Source organism: Hipposideros armiger, unplaced genomic scaffold, assembly GCF_001890085.2.
Source record: "Hipposideros armiger isolate ML-2016 unplaced genomic scaffold, ASM189008v1 scaffold_595, whole genome shotgun sequence".
NCBI lineage: Eukaryota > Metazoa > Chordata > Mammalia > Chiroptera > Hipposideridae > Hipposideros > Hipposideros armiger.
In genome coordinates, this window is record NW_017731945.1 from 675,200 (window position 1) to 698,105 (window position 22,906).

The 22,906-nt window shown below is 35.0% G+C and overlaps 1 long non-coding RNA gene across 5 annotated transcripts in view; it reads right to left on the reverse strand.

Moving 5' to 3' along the window:
* Positions 1 to 3,931: 3,931 nt before the first annotated feature.
* Positions 3,932 to 22,906, reverse strand: part of LOC109371855 (uncharacterized) — a 25,770-nt gene continuing 6,795 nt past the window's right edge. For 2 of the 5 annotated variants that reach the window (XR_002121946.1, XR_002121945.1), the window contains 2 exons: positions 18,977 to 19,092; positions 3,932 to 8,368 (listed from right to left, as the gene is read on the reverse strand). This is a non-coding gene — a long non-coding RNA (uncharacterized LOC109371855). The other 3 variants (XR_002121947.1, XR_002121949.1, XR_002121948.1) reach the window with 3 other exon arrangements.

The following is a 22,906-nucleotide window of genomic DNA, read 5'->3' on the forward strand; positions in this document are numbered from 1 at the left end:
TCTCAATCCTAGGAAATTTAAGGCCAGTTTGTGAAGTAGGGAACTGGTTAGAATTGGAAGAAACAGAGTTGTTTGCTGATTGATTCAAGATTCAAAATGGATACTTTTAATTATGAAGAAATGCTTTTTGTATGACTGAGGAAATGTTTTTTTATGTATTACTTGGGTTGCAGATCCATTATTTTGCTTTATGAGTTAAGGTAGTGAAGGGAGCCCATCATTGGGTTTGATAACTACACTGTAATTTGGATCTCTTAGATTTGTCCTAAACAACATTGTAATAGGTTTCCAGATCTACATCAGTGACATTATGATGATATTCTTCCTTCAACTCATTATGTAACAAGTAAAGGCTTCAACTTTAGTTTTATTTTCATCAGTTTTATATTGACTTTCTTGCTGTTCTTGTTGAATGATTATTTATAGAACCATCTGTCTGAACACTGACTGCACAGCGGCATTTAAGATTCTAGTGACCTGGAAGCCACCAAGAGGCAAATTAAATGTATCAATAAGACTTAAATACTTAAGAATCATTATCCAATATTCATTAAAAAAAAAGGAAAGTCTGGCTAGGATGAGCCTGTAACTTATATAAGGAGCATTCAACTTGGGCAAGAGTTCATGTATACACACCACCAAATCTTGTACTTTAGTAAAAGCACAAATACTTCCAATGCAATTATATTATTAAGAACCATATTTGGTTTGAATTAAATGCTCTTGTTTTAAAACCTGGCAACTTGAATGGCCTCTTTAACAGTTTCTAATAAAGTTTTTTTTAAAAAAAGGTGTATAGGCAATTATCCCAGCAGAATATTCTTCAGGGAAGAAGATAGCTCTTTGGATACGATTGAACCAGTTGTCATTGTCATTTCCTGGGAGTTATGCGATCAGAACAAAGAGCATTTGATTCTGTGAGAGTATAAAAGACTAGCCCTGCAGATCTGTAGTGCCATTTCTTTGTTCCTCTCAGGTCTGGAATTCTGTACAAGTGTTGGGCATAAGAAAAATAAGCCTGTTGGAACACAGGATGTAAGAGAGTGTCTCTTTTCTGGGTTTGGTTCATAAGAACAAATCACTTTTCTCATTAGAGCAATCTGCATTATCTACCTCTTTAGAATGTGGACATTCTCCCCTTCAAACAATAATGTATTTGCCCTTCGGAGTAAACTGAAAACAGTAGTTTTTGGTGTTTTTATTACACATTTTGAATAATTTGCAAAACTTTCTACCCCCTTTCTAGAAATATTTGGAGGACCATTGTTCACTGTATTTGCATCATAGTACTACTATTCTTCCATGTACGGCTACTGAACAAGACCTCTGGTGGTTCAGCTTGTAGTGGGTCACAAGGATTTTGTAAATATTGTGGACAACCAAAAGTATTAGAACTGCTTAGTATTAAAGAAATTGGTCTCTTGCACAATGTAAGTGTAGATGTAATTGTAACGATCTTGCTGGCAGGTCATAAGTATTAAGATCTATTTAACCTCTTTTATGACAATCTACATGTTAGAATAGTTGTCAAAATCTATTTACCGAAGAGCAACTGTGGTGGAATTTAAGGCAGGTATGTCTAATATTTGTTTCTTCCTACAAGGTGAAGGAGGGTGAAAAATCCTAGACAAAAAGACATCTCTGTATGATTTCACACTTATAGAAAAATTGCAAGAATAACATTTGTTTCTATCATATTCTCTCTATCTCTATAATATCACATACATATATATATTTTTTTCTCTGAATCATTGGAGAGTAGGATGTATCATCCTTTCTTATCCCTTAATATTCAGTGTGTATTTCCTAAGAATCAGAATTTTCTTTGACATAACCATGGTACTTGTTTAGTCTACCTGGGCTGCTATAACAGTTTACCATAGACCGAGTGGCTTAAATAACAATTTATTTTTCACAGTCTGGAGGCTGGGAAATGCAAGATCAAGGTGCCAGCAAAATCGATTCTTGGTGAGAGCACTCTTTCTGGTTTGCAGTATTATTGTATCTTCACATAGTAGACAGCAGAGAAGCAAGCTGTCTCCTGTCTTTCTTATAAGGACATTAATCCCATCATGAGGGCTCCACCATCATGACCTAATTACCTACCAAAGGCCTCAACTCCAAATACCATTCCATTGAGATTAGTGTTTCAACATATGAATTTTGGGAGGAACACACACATACAATCGGTAACAATACTGTTATCAAAATCTGGAAATTTAACATTGATATACTTTTTTCTAATCTACAGACCTTGCCACATTTTATCAGTTGTCCAGTCCAGGATCACACAAGAGCATTGAGTTACATGTCTCTTTATTCTTCTTTAATTTGGAGTTTTTAAGTCTTTTTCTTTCATGATATTGATGTTTTTGAAGTACTAAGGCCAATTATTTTATAAAATGTCCCTCAATTTTGGTTTGTCAGATCTTTTCTCATTAAAGTTATGCATTACCAGGCAAAATACTAGAAGTGATGTTGAAGTGTTTTGAGGTAATCCTACCTTCACATGCAGTATAAAAAATAATAGAGTACTTCTGGTATAGCAGCGTGAGGAGCTATGCTGACCTGCTTCCGAGTGAAACTGATGAAAGTTACATTAAAAAAGGTTTAAAGCCTCTGAGAGTGGTGCTAAGGACAACAAATGAAGGAAATCTATGAAAATTCTTCAACAAAAGCAAGAGTCTATGGTATGTGAACCAAGATCTCTCATCCCCTTCCCAGCTCAGTGAGACAGACCACTCCAGACTGCTGCGAACAAGAAGGGGTCTCTCTCTCCACTCCCTCACCCCCTAACTCCCAGTCCCCGTCCTTTTTCTGGAAGAGGCAGGACATCTTGTCCTCAGCTACTGTTGCTGAGGCTAAGTCTTGGGTGACTACAGTTGAGAGGCGGGGGCTCTTCCTTTTCATGGACCAGGAATTCACTTTGAACACTTTAATGCTGGGGCCTTTGTCACCCTTGTCCGACCTGGTAAAGCAATGGTTCTATGCCAGGAGATACAAGGCCAGAGGACCTCAGGCTGATGCCCCCACTCCTCCAAGTGTTCAGCTCCTAGAACGGGATATCCCTAAAAGAGAAGTTTGCCATTGTCTCTCCACCCTAGCCCAGAGCCCTGGTTTAGAGATTATGCCTGGGAGGAAGAGCAGGCTGTAAATAGCTTGTAATCTCTTCACAAAAAAGCTGCCTTCATTTGCAACAGATAGTGAAGGTCAGCCCTATAGATACTCTCAAGAACAGTGGAACTTGTGATGAAAGGCCATGGGGAGGATATTCAAGATACAAACTAACTGGAGGCTGTGTTCTTTTCATGAGAACCATGGAAGAAGATAGCTAAAAGCAATCAGTCCTCTTGGGGGAAAAAAAAATATCAACCGCTGATCTCAGAATCTATTCCTTCAGAGTCAGAATGTGATTGGATTACTTTTCGAGCAATTTATCCCCCGCTGCACTGAAAACAATTGAGCAACCAGCAGGAATGTGTGCATTTTAACTGCTGGGTGTGCTCAGGCAAAAAGGCAGAGCCCTACCCAAACCACTGGTGCCTGTGAGATGCTGCACCACACTGAGAAGCAACACAAAGGCTTCACGGGGGTGGGGGGTGGGGGATGGNAGGGGGGTGGGGGTGGGGTGGGGTGTAGGCTTCCCTAAAGTAATCCAGACAGTGTGGCTGTGTATCATTTCGTGAGAATTAACATTTTTACTATGCTGAGTATTCCAAACCATGAATGCAGCACTCCATTTACCTCCTGTGATGTTTTTCATCAGCATTATGTAGTTTTCAGCATATAATCCTGTACATGTTTTGCTAGATTTATTCTTAAGTATATATATTTTTTGGAGTGATGGTTAAAACTAGTATTGTATTTTTAACTTTGGTGTCCATATGATCATTGACAGTATACAGAAATACAGTTGCCTTTTTTATATTGATCTCATTATCTTGTCACCTCCCTGAACTCACTTGCTACTCTTACCAGGATTTTCTTTTTGTAGATTCCTTGGGATTATCTATGTGGTTAATTTTATCTGCAAATAGCAACAGTTTTTCTTCCTTCCTTTCCAAACTGCATGCCTTTTATTTACTTGTCTTGCTTTCATGTACTGGCTAGAATGTCCAGCATGATGTTGAATAAAAATAGTAGATTGGAAATCTTTGCCTTGTTCCTGATCTTAGGGGGAAAGCATTCTCTCTTACACCATTAAATATAATGTTAACTATAAGTTTTCCATAGTTTTTTGTGTTTATCACAAATGAGTGCTGAATTTTGTCAAGTGCTTTTTTCTGTGTCAATTGATAGCACAATTGCTGTTTGCATGTTCAGGTTAATCATGATAGAATAATGCCAAACCGATGGATTACCTTTAAAATCATGAGGTACAGTGTTCACACACTGTTAGTGTGATCATAAAATGGAACTGTGTGGGAAGCAAATGGCCCTGGAAGTGGTCCCAGGACTGAGGAGCAGATAGAGCTAGCTCTCCAAAGTGCTCCTATATTTCCCTTTCTCCTCCTTTTTGCCTCTGGGTCCTGCCACTCTCAATACAAAATAGTCCCTTTTTTTCCATGGAGGATATAGCTTATCTACCACAAAGTTCCCAGATATTAGAACCCCAAATAATTGTTTGCCTATAGTCAGTATATGTCTGATGTGTGTGTGTCTGTGTGTACACACTTTCTGGTACATTCTTGCTTAACACAGAAAAGCAAAATACAAACCATTGGGACACTTGTTAAAGAATGTCCTATCTCTAACCAAAACAAGTAAGCAGACATAACAACACTGAAGACATTCCTATTCAAGTGAGGAATAAAATGAACATGTCTGTAACTACGACTAGTATCTCTGGAAATCATAAACAATGCTGAGGTAAGGACAGCAAAGTAGCAAAAAGTATTAGAAAGACTAGGTAAAATGACCATTATTTGAAGATGAAAGGTTTATTTCCCCTACCCAAAAAACAAAAAGAGTAATGTGGAAACTTAAAAAGAAAACATATATCAAAATTTCTCTACACAGCAATGACCAATTATAAAAGTAAAAATGTTCCATTTAGAGTAGCAACATATAAAATATAAAAACATTCAAAAGAACCAAATTCCTAAGTGTGTAAGACCATTATGAAAAAAATGCAAAAATTTACTGAGGAAAAGAAAAACTATAATATTCAATATAAGAAGACCTTGTTTCTGAATTGGAAGAATCAGTTTTGTAAAGATATAACTTCTTCCCAGATTTGAAAATTACTTAAGTGTAATTCCGATAAAAATATCAAGAGTATTTTGGGGTAAAGGGGGATGGGGGAAGATAAATCAAAATGATTGTAAAACTCATCTGGATTAATAAATTTATGAATAGTACAAATATTCTTTAAAAAGAATATTGCTTTATAATTAACTATGTTATAGTTTACAAATCTCTAGTAATTAAGACATTGAAATGGCAGAATTAAAGCATGAGTTTCACCTCTCCCAATTTTTTTTCCAAAGATGAATATAAAGAAATTGATGTTCACAAAGACAGTAAGAGAGATTTTGGGGTGGGGGACAGACACCATAACTAGGGAATTAATACGACTAGGTCTGTCTGGAATTTTGAGAGGTTCTATAATATAAAGAACTACCATTTATAGACTGATTATTACATGCCACATGCTGTGCTATGCATACTACATACATAACTTCATTTGATCCATACAACTTTATAGGGTATTCATTTGGTACTATCTCCATTAGACAATTGAGAAAAATGTGGGAGACAAAACAGATGGAGTAGTAATAGATGGAGATTTCACAGGGCAGAGGAAGCAAATCAGTTTGCCCCAGAAAACTCAGAAGGGGCTAAGAATTGACACCAGGTACAATGGATGATGGAGCTAAGGTTCTACATAACAGAAAGGTTGAAAGACTGCACACAGGAACTGTAAGTCCCTCCTCTTACATATCTCCACATATTTACTCACAAGACATTCTCTGCATTAAGCTAAAAGGAGATATCCAGGGCCCAGGACACCATGTGTAGTTGTGGGCATGAGTGACAGCTGAAAAAAGAATTCATTGAAAGTGTTTTTGGAACATTGTCACTTTTAGCCACTTTCTCCTGTCCTGTCTGCAAAATATTAGCCAGGAGAACCAAGGGATCTTCCGGAGAACACTTAATTCAGCAGCAATCAAAAGACTCAGGATCAGACTGATATGTAGGTTATCCCCCCAAAAACAAATGGCTTTCTACCCGGGGACTCACAGGTGAAGCTCCCCAGGTAATAAGATTAAATGTAAAAGAACATCTATAAAATAGAAAGGCCTTGGGGAGGAAATGAATATTTAAGATGAGAAAAAGAGTTCTTGGGTGAAACAAATATGCCCAGAAATATATATTTTTAAAATTGTTTTCCCAGAGGAATAAATAAAGAGCACCTGGCAATAAACACAGTGTTTTAATAAGGAAAACAGAGAACAAAAAACAGGTCCTGGAAACTAGAATTTTGACAGTTGAAATAAAAAATTCAATAGATGGCTGGCTGTAAGTTATACAGTTTAAGAAATCTTTCAGAAACAAACAAACAAAAAAGCCCAGAGACTTTTTTTTTTAAATGTAGAGAAAAGATAGGAGACATACTCAGTACATGACCATTGGATTTCCAGGATAATTGGAATTCCAGAAGATAAAATAAAATGTGGGGAGGAGAATGTTACATAGAAATTATACAAATAGTAATAAAATAAATTTTCCCAGAATTGAAGGATGCAAGTATCTAGATTGAAAGGGTCCATCATGTACCCAGCACAATGAGGAAAAACAAGATAAACAGGCACATTTTCATCCAATTCTAGTATATCAGAGAAAAGAAGATTAAAAAGAGCCTCAAGGAGAATGAGGAGATAGGTTTTGAATAAAAGAATGAGGTTCACAGTTGCATTATGCTTCTGAATAGCAACATTGGATGTAACTCTGGTATGAAACCAATTAGGTAGTTACTATCTTTTCCCTTCCCCTCTGATAAAGCAAACAAAGCGACAAGAAAACAAAGATCAAAAAAATATTGCCCCACTTTTTCAGCAAATAAAGTGATAGACAGTATCAGCAGAACCCAAAAGACATTAATTAAAATTAAACAGAAAATGCAAAGAGAACATCTACAGGCCTCATGAGTGGCAGATCTCAGAAAGTTACCAGCAAAACTATACCTCCTGAAAACGAGGAACTCATCCAGAAATGTAAAATCTATACCCTATAAAGCTAAAGTAACAACAGTGGGGAGAGGTAGGCGGAGCTTCAGCAGGAGTCATGAGGTTGGGATGTAGAGACAAAAGGCACAGAGAGAATCTAGGGGGCTCCTAGCAGCAGATCTCAGACAGATGCAACAAAATCATACTCCCTGAAGGTGAAGGGCTCATCCGGAAGGGCAGGGGCTCTGTCCTCTGTTTGCTGCTGTCAGTGAAGGACCTGGGGATGCAGGGCTGGTGACAGAAATCCTTCCACACTCAGGGCACAGAACCAGAGTGAGCAGGGCTACACAAAAAATGTCTCAGAGGATTCATACCAGCCAGAATCAGCGGTCTCTGTCAAGTAAGGCGAGATTTGAAAGGTTTGAAGTCTAGAAAGGAACCCTGGTCCCTACCACCATTCATGAACCCATGTGAAAATAGGTGGATCAGGAAAAACCATGTCATTAAAAAATCTGTTCACGAAAGGCTATGGCACAGCATCAGTAGAAGATTTTTCTAAGTAATAATGTGACAAAGAGCTGCAAAACTGACAAATGCATGAAAGACATTCACAGAAAAAAGCTGTCACAGAACAGATGAAAAGGACACCACGGAGTAAAAATCTTAACAGAACAACATTTCCATGGAGAAGACCACAGAACAGATATTCAGAAACTCATCTATAAGCTTTTACTTGGCTACTTTTGCTGTACCACCTTTATACTGAGCATGTCCTTTCCCTTTAGAGAACAAAAAAATATGCATCAGTTTATTTTTCTTTAAAGCTTCAATTTTAACTCTTTACTCCACCTTTAATTTTTTTTCCCTGGAATTTGGTTTGAGGTAGGAATTTACTTAAAGCTTTTCCATACACTAGTTTTATTTTGGGGTGGGAAATGTGTATTTCCAAACAAAACATACTTCATGCTTATCTGGCTGCTAGAAATTCTCTAGCTTGATGCATCGTGGATACTTAAGGTGGAATCTACAGGCAGCTGCTTCAGCAAGCTAGCTGCTCTGTCAGGAGAGCCCGCGATGTCACAGATGTCTCCCAGGCTGTCACTGCACATGTCTGTCTGCGCTCACTGCCAGGGAGGCTGCAGATTCTCCAACAAAATCCAGTGTTAGATGTAGAACTGGAGGTGCTCCACTGCAGACACCTATAGTATATATAAAAGCAAAATTTTAAAAACAGGGCAAATTAATGGCATTGTTTTATAATACGTTTAATAGTTGTATGTTATTTTTCTATCTACTCCATTTTTTTGTTTAAAAATACAAATGGTTAATAACCATTATTCATGATTGTGAGTTAGGAATTGCATATTTTATTCAGAGGAATTCCAGCATTGCAAACAAAGTATTTTACATTTATTTTTGTCTCAAGTGACTTTAAAAGAAATAAGGGAAGTAGAATGAACCCCCCTATTCACATACTGAACAATCATCATTGAAAAATTATCAATGACAGACAATTCTGTCTGTCATTCTTCAGGTAACATATATTACTTGTTAAGTGTCTGAAAATTTTCCAAGCCTACCTTACCCCATTCAAAACTCAGAAAAAACACGATGAACTAACTAGGTCAGTGGCAAAATTAGTGTAAAGCTAATAAAGTTTACTTGCATGGATGCCTTTTTGAAAGGGGGCCCTAGAAACATCTTCACATTTATGTTTTAATTTTCAAAAATTAGACATTTCAACAGTAATTTGTTAAGACCACTGTCTCCTGCCATTCCAACTGCCCCTTGTTTATACTTTCTTCTTCTAGTGTAAACATGGAGTGGCAGGAGGCATTTCTGAGATTTTGTTCGGATTTACTGGGATATAATTTTTTGCTTTGCAATGTCTTCTATGTATAATTACGGTATTGCTGACCATCTCAATTTGGGATGTATTCTAGAAATACTTTGAAGGTGGTCAATTCAAAGAATATTTAAGAGCACTCACTCCACAGGAAATTTAAAATGCCCTGAAATCTTATAGCTCAGATATCAAAGTAACTCAATGGGTTTCCTCAAATTTGACAATTGTAAAAGTGACACTGTATTATTAGTAAAGAGTTGAGAATTTGAAAGAACCCTCTGTAAAATGTCAAAAAATAAAAAGCAAATTTCCATGAACTATATTAGAAGACACTCCAAATTAGCTTCCTGATCCTCCTATAGAAAAGGATATAACAAAGTTGTCAAATGAACAGAAAATCAACATGCCTGCTTTTGTTGGTCTAAATAAATATTTCAAATTGTACTAATAGTGTATTCATGATTTTGTGGGTTTGTTTCCTACACAGAGCTTGCCAAATTCAATAAGCAACAGGACGTATAAAACCTACAACCATATATGAGGTTATTATATTATCCTTTGAAAGATGAGTAAATTGAAGTTCAGAGAGATCAATCAATTCTCCAAGGTCACATAGATATTAAAGGGTGGAACATAATTTAAAATCACATTTTCAATCCCTAAAATATTGGGTAGTAAATATAAAGAACCATACAATAGTGTTGGTTACCCATTTTTGACAAACTATGGCAACACTTAACCTCTTGAAACTTCAGTTCGGTATATACGAGAGATAGTGATAGAGAGAGAGAGAGAGAGAGAACAAAAGAGAGAGATCCTACTAGATCATCTTTAAGTTGTCCCTTCAAAACTAGGCTCATGGCAGCTACCTGGAATGCAGTACAGGGTGTAGGGCACAGTCTATCATAGGGCAGTAAGACGAGGACGAGGATTGCTAGGCTTCTTGACATAGTAAAACCTGTAGAAATGTGATGATTTGTAATATATACTGCTTTGTGAATAATGACTCTAGGAAAATCCCTCACCCTCATGAAATATATAGGGGCAAATACGTATAATTACACATAGGTTTCTGTTGAGCTAACCAACCTAGAAGAGAAAAAAATGTAGCAGTATGCTACTTACTGGGCAGTGCTGTATCTGACTAACTCATTAAGCATGTCCAAGTTAAAATTTTTTTAATTAAATTTTTCTTCTGAGATAATTCTAGATTCACATGCATTGTTCTTAAGTTTCCCCTTGGTGAATCTTGCAATACTATAATGCCATGTGTCAACAAGGACACTGACAGTTATACAGTCAAGATGCAGAACATTTCTATCACAATGACCTTAACGTTGCCCTTTTATAGTCACACTTCCTTAACCTTCCTTCCATCCACTTCCTTAACCCCTGGCAACCACTAATCTGTTCTCTATTTTAAAATTTTTGCCCTTTCAAGAATATTACAGAAATGGAATCATACGATATGTGATTGTCTGCAATTGACCTTTCTACTCAGGACAATTTCCTAGAGGTTCATTTAACTTGTTTTAAATATCAATAGTTTCTTCCTTTTTATTGCTGAGTGGTATTCTATGCTATAGATGGACCACAGCATCTTTGTGCATGTGGATGTTCAGTTGTTCTAGCACCACTTGTTGAAAAAACTTTCCTTTCTCTATTGAATTGCTTTTGTGCCTATGGCAAAGATCAGTTGATTTTATGTCCGTGGGTCTATTTCTGGGCTCTATTTGATTTCAATAATCTACTTGTATACTCTTTTGCCAATACCAGACTATCTGGATTGTCACTTTATAGTAAATCTTGAAGTCGGGTAGTCAATCCTTTGATTTTGCTCTTTTTCTTCCATACTGCGTTGGTTATTCTGGGCCTTTGCTTTTCCATCGAGTTAACCAATCTAGAAGAGGAAAAAAATATAGCAGTATACTACTTACTGGGCAGAGCTGTATCTGGCTAACTCATAAGAATGTCAAGATTAAATTTTTTTTTAATTACATTTTTCTTTTTAGAAAAATTTCTTCTTTTTCTTTTACAGAGTGTTTGTTGATATCCACAAGTACTTGCTGGGATTTTGATTGGGGATGCATTGACTCTATAAATCAAGTTAGAAGAACTAACATCTTAACAATATTGAGCCTTACTATCCATGATACTAGAGTCTCTCTCCATTTATTTAGATCTTTGATTTCTTTCATCACTTTCCCTCATACAGATCTTATATTTTGTTAGATTTATACCTAAGTATTTCTTGTAGACAACATATACTTGGATCTTGTTTTATTTCTGTGACAATCTCTGAATTGGTATATTTCGACCATTCACATTTAAAGTGATTATTGGTATAGACAGATTAATATATACTACATTTAAAACTTTCCTGTATGTTATCTTGTTCTTTCTTTTGTTTTTTTAACCTTCCACTATTTTCCTGTGTTCTTTGGTTTTAATTGAGCATTTTACATGATTCTATTTTATCTCCTCTTAGCATATCAATTATACTTCTTTTAAAAAAATATTTCAGTGGTTCCTCTAGCGTTTGCAAGTTTGCAACATACACTTACAATTCATCTAAGTACACTTTCAAATAACACTATACTGCTTCATGTTTACCCTTATTTTTAATTTTATTTTAGTTTTTAAAATTTTATTGGGAAGCAGCCATTGTGTTACACATTGCTTTTCATGCCACAATGGCAGAGCTGACTCTTTTTAGGGAGAGTGCAGCTTCCAGTGGTTCATGCAGGGATTAAACCAGCAACCTTGGTGTTATCAGCATCACAACTCTAACCAATGAGCTAACGGGTCACCCTCTACCCTTATTTTTACTTACTGTATTTTCTCCCTTCGTGATGTTCCAAGATTCCTCCTTTAATGGTTTCATTTGTTTACATAATATCCATTAGCCATTCTTTTGGCATAAGTGTGTCGATGACAAATTTCCTTAGTTTTCCTTCATGTGAGAATGTTTTGATTTCTCCTTCACTCCTGAAGGATATTTTCCCTAGATATATATGTAATATTTTGTGCTGACAGTTCTTTGAGCACTTGAAAAATATTGCACCACTTTTTTTCTGGCCTCTGCTGTCATTCCAATTATTTCCCCCTATATGTAAGGTGTCTTTTTTCCTCAATGCTTTCAAGATTTTTCTTTGACTTAAGTTTTCAGAAGTTTGACTCTGATATATGTTGGATTTCTTTAGATTTACCACATTTAAAGTTTACTCAGCTTCATGAATTGAGGTTTGTTTTGTTCAGTATGGGACATTTTTGGAGAATATTTCTTCAAATACTTTTTCAGCCCTGCCCTCTCTCCACTCCTTCTGGCTCTGACAACATGATTATTAGATGCTTTTTATATTCCCATAGGTCCCTGTGGCTGGGTCCTATTTTTTTCAGTCTATTTTCTCTCTGCTGTTCAGACTGTATCATTTGTATCATTCTATCTTCAAATTCAGGGATTCTTTCCTGTCCCCTTCATTCTTCTGTTAAACCAATCCATTGACGTTTTAAAATTTAGGTTACTGTATTTTTCAATTCTAAATGTTCATTTGGTTCTTTATGTCTTTGTTTCTTTGATGAGACGTCCTATTTCTGTGCTGACATTCCATATTCTCATTTGTTTCAAGCCTGTTCTTAATTGCTTGTTCAAACATTTACTATGGCTGCTTAAAAATCTGTCAGATAATTCTAACATCTCTGGTAACTCAGTGTTGGCATCTATTGATTGTCTTCTTTTCATTCAAGATATTCCCTATCTTGTTTTTTTGTTATTGTGATTTTGTTATTCAATCTTAGACATATTGGTTATTATGGGCCTCTAGTTGTTAAACTTTCTTCTTTAGATGGTTTCCTCAGACACCACTTTAGGGGCAAACATGGGGGTGTTTCTGCCTTGTTACTCACAGGTAGTGAAGAAGTCCAGGCTCCCTGGTTAGCTTTTGTTAACACTAGCTTATAAAGAGGTACCCCTGACCCTGAATCCCATCCCCACTGGTGTCAGTGGAGGCCTAGTGTAGTCATGACTTTCACCTTTGCCCAGCATTAAGGAGCCCCTCCATTTACATTCAAATTGTGATTTTACTTCTAAACTCTGTTTCTTGAAGACAGATATAGTTGGGTCTTGCTATTCCCTCATTTTGGTAATCTCTGCATTAATTAGTATGATTACATGAAATACATTAGTATTTCATGTAATTATTGCTATGGCTATGTTTATATCAACAGCTGTATTAGTATTATTTGTCCTCTGTTTTTTGTTCTTCTATACCTTTTCCTGCCTTTTAAAAAACATGAACATTTAAAAAAATTCCATTTTATTCTTTTTTAGTTATACCTCTTTACATTTTCAAAATTGTTCTAAGAAAAACATTCATTCTTAACTTCCTTTCTACTTAGTTAACACTGTACCACTTCATATAATACACAGAAACCTTGCAACCATATACTTCCCTATACCAACCCCCTTTTATGCTCTAGTTGTCAGTGTCTAATACTATGACAAAACAATGTTATAACTTTTACTTTATTTTAAAGAAATTAACAAGAAAAAAATGGTCTTTTGTATTTCCCTATTTACCATTTCTCGTGCTTTTCAGTCAAATTTGCACCACTTCTCAAAACTAACTGAACCTGAAGATGACAAAAGTCATTTTCCCCTTACATGGGTGAACACATAAACTTCATATTAAGACTGATCCTGACCTTTCTCATTAACTCATGAAAATTTTAAAAAAATATCATTTGGCACCAAAGTGCTTGTAAACTAAAACACAAATGTAAGCAATGAAGCTAGTGGCAGTACTGATTATAAGGTAAGTTGGTTGTAAGATATCTGTGTTTGTTTTTCATATTACCAATTGCAATTAAAAAAAAACTATTAAAATTCTTGTTGAAAACTATCTGTCCAAGCCATGAAAATCTCTACAATATTAAATAAAACAGGAGATATTTTCAACTCATTTTAAGTGTACCTTAGTATGTCTTCAAAGTAAACATGAAATGTTAGTATTTCTGAAATTAAAAACTAAAGAGTATCTCATTTCCCTTAGAAGTCCACTGCGAAGACGGAATATTTGGAGACGTAAACAATTCATAAAAATGAATTGACATGCAGGAAACTTCAAATACTAAGCAAACATTTATTGAGCCTCTACTATGATCTAGGAACTAATAACCAGGGTTATAGACTCCTTTTAAGAAACTCACTATCTAGTAGGGAGAAAGGCAAAAAACTGAACTCTTATTATGAGGAAACCAGAAAGGATGAACTTTACTATTTTGCAGAAAGTGGGAACCAGTTCAGGATTTTCAACAGAGGAGAAATATGGTAAACCTCATAGAGTGGCTAACCCACCATCTATTCCCCTTTCTACCTATCTACCTTTACTATAGAAGTTAGAAAAACTAAAAGCTCTCATTCCAAGCCTCCCTTGCAGTTAGGGATGGGCATTTTGACACAGTTTGGGCCACTGAGGTCTAACTCTACTTGAAAATGCTTCTTGCAAAGCTTTTGCTTTCCTGATGAATATCCAGGGCTTTCTCTACCTCTTTCCTTCTTGCCTTAAATCTTGCATGTGTAAAATTGTGCCAGCCATCGTGTAATAGTAAAGGAAAGACCAAAAGCATCCCAGATAACACAGCAATGACACCACTGAGCTACACAAGCAAAGCTTGCAGCCATCTCCAGATTTGTTATTCAAGATTATAAATCCGTTTAAGTGATTTCAGTTGGGTTTTCTATTATCTCAGTCTGAATGTCTTCCTGTCTTCCTAATAAAAGTTATCAGAATAAATTTGTATTTTTAGAATGGCCATTCTGAATTAGTATCTGGGCGGATGGATTAAGAAGGGGCAAGAATGACGGTAGGGAGACTTGTTAGGAAGTTATTATGATACTCTAAGCAACAAAAAACAAGGGCCTGAAATAAGTAAACAGCAGTGGGTATAGTGAGGAAAATGTACATTACAGAGATATTTAAAAGGTGAAAGAAATAGAGCAAAAAGATGAAGGAAAGGTTTCAAATGTCTTCTAAGTTTCTAATTTGAGCAATAAGGCTCAAAGTTTGTGCCATTCTCCAAAACAGATACTCCTGTATGTAGGGGGATTCACAAGTTCTGCTTTGGCCAAGCTCAAGTTTGAGATACCTTTGAGACAACGACAAGAAAATTATGAGAAGGCAATGACTGGATCTTGAAGTCAAAAGTGAGATCTGGACTGGAAAAACTCAAACTTGAGATATTTACATGATGTCCTACGGGAGACTAGCTCCCACAAATCCAGGGATTCCCTCAGGTGGAAACGGCCGAGGAAAGCGCGGAGACACAGGAGCGCTTTCAAGAATTAATGTCTCACTTTATTTTTACAGCATGTCCTTTTTATACTGGGCAGGTAACTGTTTACATCATTGAGCTGTTTTTCCCAAAGTTGTTTTTCCAAGTTTAAACCTTCACCCATTAGGAAATTGTTTTCTACATAGTTCCAATGTTCCTTCCTTCCCAGGGTCTATTTTCCTTATAAGTTTTTCTCAGAATTTTACTTCTTCACGATGTTTCTATTACAGGGTCCAGCAGGGATCTGTTCTTCACTAAAGACTAACTTATCCTAACTATGTTTCAATTTCTTCCATAATGGCCAGAGCTGAGTTCCTGCCTTGGCACTTAAAGGGTGTTTTACTACTTAGCAACTGTTTCAAACACTACTGGCTAAACAGGATCTTAAGAATTATAAGGTGCATAACTTGTCTATCACTAAGAATCTATCACTAAGAAACTAACAGTAAAACACAATTATTGTAATATGTCCAAAACACACTTATTTGGTTAAAGTAAATAATATAAGAAGGGGTGTCAGATTTTTATCCTACTGGGGGCATCCAAAGGGGAATTTAAATCTTCTAAGATATAAAGCAGTATCTGTTTCTCAGCCAGAGTTTCAGGATTTGTCACAATAGCAGTGTGATAGGCCATGTCAGACACTGAGGTGCAGCCGGCTCCCAACAATGTCCAATAGAACTACAGTAGACCCTTGAACAACACAGAGGTTAAGAGTGTTGACCCCAAGCACCAAAGAAATGCGCATATAACTTTTGACCCCGTAAAACTTAACTATTAATAGCCTACTGTTGACTGGAAGCCTTACTGATAACAAACAATTAACATATATTTTGTATATGTATGATATACTGTATTCTCACAATAAAGAAAGCTAGAGAAAATAAAATGTTATTAAGCAAGTCATAGGGAAGAGAAAATACATTCATAGTAATTACTGAAAAAAATCCACATACAAGTGGATCCATGCAGTTCAAACCCATGTTGTTAAAGGGTCAACTTTATAATATAAGCCACATAGGTAATCCCAAAGTAAGAATAAATAAAGTAAATTTTAATATTTTATTTAACTCAATATATCCAAAATATAATTTCAACATATTATGTACTTATTAATATAATTTACATGCTAAGTCTTTAAAATCTGATGTGTATTTAACACCTAAAGCACATCTCAATTTGTCTGAATGCTTTCTTTATCACAAATGCTTGACTTGTATAAAATTTCATAAAAATTAGTTAAAAAGTGGATTCAAGGCTGGCCGAGTGGCGCGGTGAGGAGTTGGCTTGGGACGCCAGCTCTGAGCAGCAGGGCCCTGGTTCGGATCCCACATGAGCGTCAGTGATGCTGCGCCCTCTACAGCTAAGATGGTGAACAACAGCTCGACCTGGAGCTGGGCTGCCGTGATTCGCTGGTGACAGTGTAGGCTGCAGTGGGGCTGGCTGACAGCAGACGTGAGCTTTTGTGAGCCGCGACCATTCAATGGCCAGTGAAGCAATATCCTCCACAACTAGACTGAAGAACAAAGGGACAGCAACTTGTCTGTTCCCCTTCCCTGATTCCCCAACGCTGTTCCCCTCCCCCAATTCCCCAATCTTTCTAAAAAAATATTTTTATTGGGGAATTGGGGGAGGGGAACAGCTTTGGGGAATTGGGGGAAGGGGAACAGACAAGTTGCTCTCCCTTTGTTCTTCAGTCTAGTTGTGGAGGATATTGCTTCACTGGCCCAAGTTGGCACCATCATTGCACTCCTCCCGGGTAAGGCAGATCAATCGCCAGCTGCTGGCCGCTCACGCTGGCTGCTGGTTACACAAGGTAGCCCATGGCAATCCACTGCCACAGGGACTGCAGCCCACACCATCACCGGCAACTCACGGCAGCCCAGCTCCAGGTTGAGCTGTTGTTCAGCATCTTAGCTGTGGAGGGCAGTGTCACTGGCCCTCATATGTGGGATCCGAACCGGGGCTCTCTCGCATCTTAAGCCAGCTCTTAAACAATGCGCCAGTCTCTTAACCAATGCACCAGTCGGCTGGTCCCCCAATAACATCTTTAAAAAAAAAAAGTGGATTCATATACGCAAATTGGTCCAAGTTAAGTTTTCCAATAATTGAAAGTCATTTTCCTTTATTTACATCCACACTGAAAAGAGTCCCATTCATATTTTTTAAAATAATTGACTTGCCTTCTGAGCAAAAAGCATATCAGTTCATTTGTCCAAGTTAATTCAATAAATCTTGTGAGAGCTCAGTATTGTTAACACTGAATTCAGTTACTGAGTAAATTGAAAAGCAACTCTAAATTTATCAATAAATTAAATATTTTTTGTTTTTCTTGTAGTTTTGTAGTACATTTGCATAACATGGTCAAAAACAGTTAAAATTTTGTGCATTGTGATTTGCATCAGAAAGATGTGTAAAACTATTAATTTTTATTTTTAGAAGTTTCTATTTCAAAATAAATTCGAGTACTTGTCTGGGTACGGCACAAATTGGCTTCCTCCTTTCCTTCGAGTTTCAAATGTAGTCATTCATATGCCATGTGATACTGGGGAGAAAACAAACTACCATTTTCTCTTTGTTAAATATTTGGCTAGCATTTCTGTTGTAAGAAAATCTTGAACTGGTGTTAATAGTGCAGGAAATTTTGTAGAACATGTCCACAATTCAACTAACACAGTACACAAGATCACTAAATTCATTGTCTTTAATTTTTAAGCAATCCTATGAACTGATGTTGACTCATAGCATTTGCAGTAATAAAATGGACACTTAATACCTATAACCATGACACTTGTCAGAGACCATTTAAAAAAACTAATCACAAATATTTTCAAACTGTATTATATAGTGGAACAAAGAAATTAGGGAAACATCAGGCTCACTTAAAAATTTCAATGAAATCTGACTTTTGACCTCATCTAGCTGGAGCACCATTTATTGTGATGGAAAATAATTTATTCTCATCTAGCTAAAACTCTTCTGACAAATGTAAAAGATTTAATAATAGCTACAGAAGTTTGATTTTTTAGGCTATGAATCAAAATTATTGCTTCATAAACTTTTAAGTCCTATGACATAAAATGTACTCCAAGTATTGGGTGGTGTCTCTTCTATTACATAACTCATCTAAAACTAAAGAAAAGTACTTGCAATTTTTCACATTTGAATCAGTTAATCTTTAATGTTGTTAGTTCCTGTACTCTACAATCAACATTTGGAGACTTAACTAAAGACTTGATATTTTTAATAAAACATGTTTAGACTTTAACTCATAATTTTCTAATAATTTCTATAACTGAAATAATTTATTCTACTATCTAGCCACCTAAAACTAGTTCTTTTTCATGAAAAAAATCTAAGCTGTTTTATACCTGACCAGACTTATAAATTCGATCCTTTTAAAAATTGTTAAAAAAAAGTTTTTGTTAGACACTTAATTCTGATTTCAGGCAACTAAATTTTGATTCTTTTTTGACCCTTAAAAGATAACTTAATTCATTCATTTTTTATTTGCTGAAACTGTTTCAATATTGTCCACTTATAGTCTTTAATTTTTGTTAAATAACAGCTTGTTTTCCTCTGCCACAGCAAACTGAATTGGTCATTTATCATGAAATCTGCAACATACCTTCTTTTTGTTTACTGTTCCAAGTTGTACTACTAGTAGTTTCTGCCTCTCCAATTGATTCTTTTTCAGTGTTACGTCATTTTAAATTTTAAAATTTGTTCATCTTCATGTCTAAACTAGAAAAATAATTTAATTATAATTAAAATAAGTTATATCAATTACAATTTACATAAATATTACTGCAATTCCAGTTATCTGTATAAAATATTTAAACATGTTAATTAATAGAAAAAAATAATTTGCATTGAATCCATCTGTCAACACCAACTCAATTAGTAATGTTTTTATGTAATACTAGACATTGCACATGAGTTTGACAGGCACACTACAACAATCACATTTTAAATAAGGTAACAAAGTTAAACATATTTCTAAAACAACAAACTTGATTTAAACAAAAATATTTTACACTGCTTTTGTTTTTATATTAAAAATTTACTTTCTTAGTCCTACTGAACTCATTTCAGGTGCTTAATAGCCCCATTAGCCAATGGTTACCATATTAGATAGCGCAGACATAGAACTAATAAAGACAAGAGCCAAAAGGCTTGCAGTTTTTATTCCATTTCTCCATTATTTGATGTTAACTTCCAGGACTCAGAACTTATTTGGGCTATGTTATTTTTTCGCCTCCTTACTAAAACAAAGTAAAAGTGGGCATGGTTGGATTTTCTGTATAGGACTCCTTGGAGTATACAGAGGGTATACAGAGGGTGCCAAAAAAACCCCGAAAAAACTGTATTAAAATTGTAATACTCAATGTATACCGATAACAATAGATGAATACAAGTTATGTGTATAGATTTTTTTGGCTCCCAGTATATTATGGCCCACTCTAGCAGACATGGGCCAATCATCAAAAACCTACTCCTCATGAAAACAATCACTAACTTTATCTTTGGTGAATGCCTTTTAAACAGCGACATGCTGATAAAAGTTTAACAGCTGGCTTTCAAAAAAAATGTACGTATATAAAAGATGTGTAACACAATTTACAAATGCATACATGAATGCATACATAATACTCTTTATTGTAAGTTCCATATAGCCAACTGATTCTCATAGGCTTTTGATGATTTTTGCCTAACTCTTGTACCGTAGCCAACTTATGGTGGCAATTTGACCAGGATTTTACAAATGGAGTTGCATCCCAATCTGCTAATTCTTTCCCCAATAAACTTATAGTCATTAAATCTGATATGTGATCTATTGTTAAACTATTTCTCACTCTTGTAAAAATTATGTTCATTAAATTGAAACCTGTTTCAGCTTCACCACTATTGATTGCAATAGTGCCAACTATCTTTTTAGCTTTTTGTATAGTTGTAGGAATAGAAACATTGTTTGATTTTATATTATTATTTAAAAATTCCCAAAAGTCATTCAAATCAATTTCATATTTTAACATTTCACATAAATGAAATAAATTTTTTTCACCAGCAATCAATGGTGAAGTTATTTCTTCATAAGGCCATGTAGAAGGTTCTAGCAAATCAAAATAATAAAAAACAGTTTCACTGTAGTTTCTGTCAGAAAAAAGACGTAAGTTTATGTGTTGAATTATATTTTCTAGTAACAAATTCCTAGGAAGGGCATTAAATTTATTATTTTTATTAAATGGAATATCTTTAAGCTTATCTGAATCAGACCTTCAATTTGAGACTCATACTTTCCAGTACCAACTTTTAAATTTTCCAAAGCTCTTATGGTGTGTTTAATTAATTTTTGTGCTTTTTGAAGGTTAGTTGATCTTGACTGGAATGAAGTCGAAAGCAGTGAAAAATTTTCAAGAATGTCAATCATTAAAGCAAGGTATTGCAAGAAATTAATGTTAGCTAATCCTTTGCCAAATCAGAATAAAAATGAGAAACATACATATATAAGCAGGATATGCACACCATATAGCAGTAGCAGCTTGTAAAGTACATGCTGCCCATCTCAGTCTCATTACCCTTCCAATTTTAACAATTTCAATTCCAAGATCTTTAGCTACAGGTTCTAAAAGCTTGTTTTGATTTTTACTAGATTGATGATAAATGGAATAAATTTTATCAAGAAACATTTAAAAACGATTAACTTGTTTTATTTCAAATATTGAATCATCGAGTGACAATTGTAATCGATGGTTTAAACAGTTCCAAATAACGATTTCAGAAAAATTTTCTAACATCTTTATAGCTACTCCAGGTTTTCTTCCCAGCATTATATTAGTACCATCAGAACAAAATGCAATTAAATTTGCTTTCAAATATTCATTAGTAATGCCACAGTCATTTAAAGTACTCAACAATGTATTGACAATACACTCCGCTGTGGCTGACACGAGTTCTTTTAAAGCAACAAATAACATAACTGGTGCAAGGCATTGACTGAACTGTGCACTGGAAATAAATCACTAGGGTGTTTTTCTTCAAAACTGGAGATGCCTCATCAATTATGATACAGATTTTGGTATTCTCTTCTATAATATTCTTAAATATCTTCATTTCTTTTGCAATGTGTCCTGCTATTCTTGTACTGTATCGTGTATTTAAACAATTGACCTCTCTATTCTTCTCTTGTAATTCTATTGCCCCCTCAATATCAGATAATGGTCTGTTATGTTTTACTGAACTGTAAACAGTATTGAAAACTTTTACAGTAGCATCAATATTTTTATTATTTTGTTTATGCCGTATATTAGAAATTGAGTTAACTGATTTCTTTAACAAATCCTGAATTTTACCATGAGCTTTAGAAACATCATGTTCCCTAATTTTTATTTGCAGAGAAGCTTGTCTAGTAGTTTTATTACTGCTATTAGGGGTTACTAAATATGCAATCCATTCCTTGGATACATGAACATGCTTTTCTGCTTTCGATCCCAATGCTGAACTGTTGAGCAATCCTTACATCCTAATTTACCTTCTTTTATTTCAAGCCATTTGTACTGTTTTGTAAACATAAACACTTGTTTTTCATTCCAACAATCTTCCTTTGATGAACTTGATGGCTTTTCTTCAATGACTGGTTTTTCAACATATTAGAAATCTGATTCCTTTGACTTAGGCAATCCACAATGATTTTTGTTCCTGTTATTACTTTCTGTGTCTGTTTTTATCTTCTTCACATTTAAAAAATGCAAAAAAGTCACCCTGTCGTTTTAGCATCTTAGGGAATAGACTCTAAAAAATAATTTTACAAATGAAAGTAAAATTCATGTTAACACTCTAAAGATTAATGCAAAAAGTTGTTCACAATTTCTTTCTATAATTTTTGAAATTTAAACTGAAATACTTAACCTTGATTTTTAGTTTATACTTATAACTTCAATACAACTTACTATTTTTGAATAATCCACTATCAGTTTTTAAAATTCTACAGCCAATATAATGTCACAAAATCTGACTATGTTTATCATCCAATTCAACAAGTTGCTCATATGATTTACAAATGAGTATAGTTCCAATGTGAAGAGTAGTTGATATTTTCATTAACGTTAATAAGATGAAAGTGAAAAAGATGACGATGTATATCAGAACTCCACTCATTCATCAATGACAACATCAACATTGTCATTTAATCAATCAAGAGTTTTCAAATATTTCAAGATTTCCTCAATTTTTCGTATAGCATACAGTCTAGCAGAGATGTAACACATTTTTAGGCTTAATCTGCATTAACATTTTATCCATCACTTTAAGTTTAGACAATAATAAATCAAGCCCTGATTTCTAGTTTGCTGCTAACCTTGGTGTAAATACTCCTATCATGCTGCAGGAGCACACTGTTATACAGTATTTCTACCATACAGATACAATAGATGTAAATAACCTCAAGTGTATAGATATTAGGATATGATGAGTTTTGAGTATTTATTACCTTAAATGTAATGATAATTTATTTACATGTAAGTTTATATACTTAATTCTTTTTTTTTTTTTTAAGATT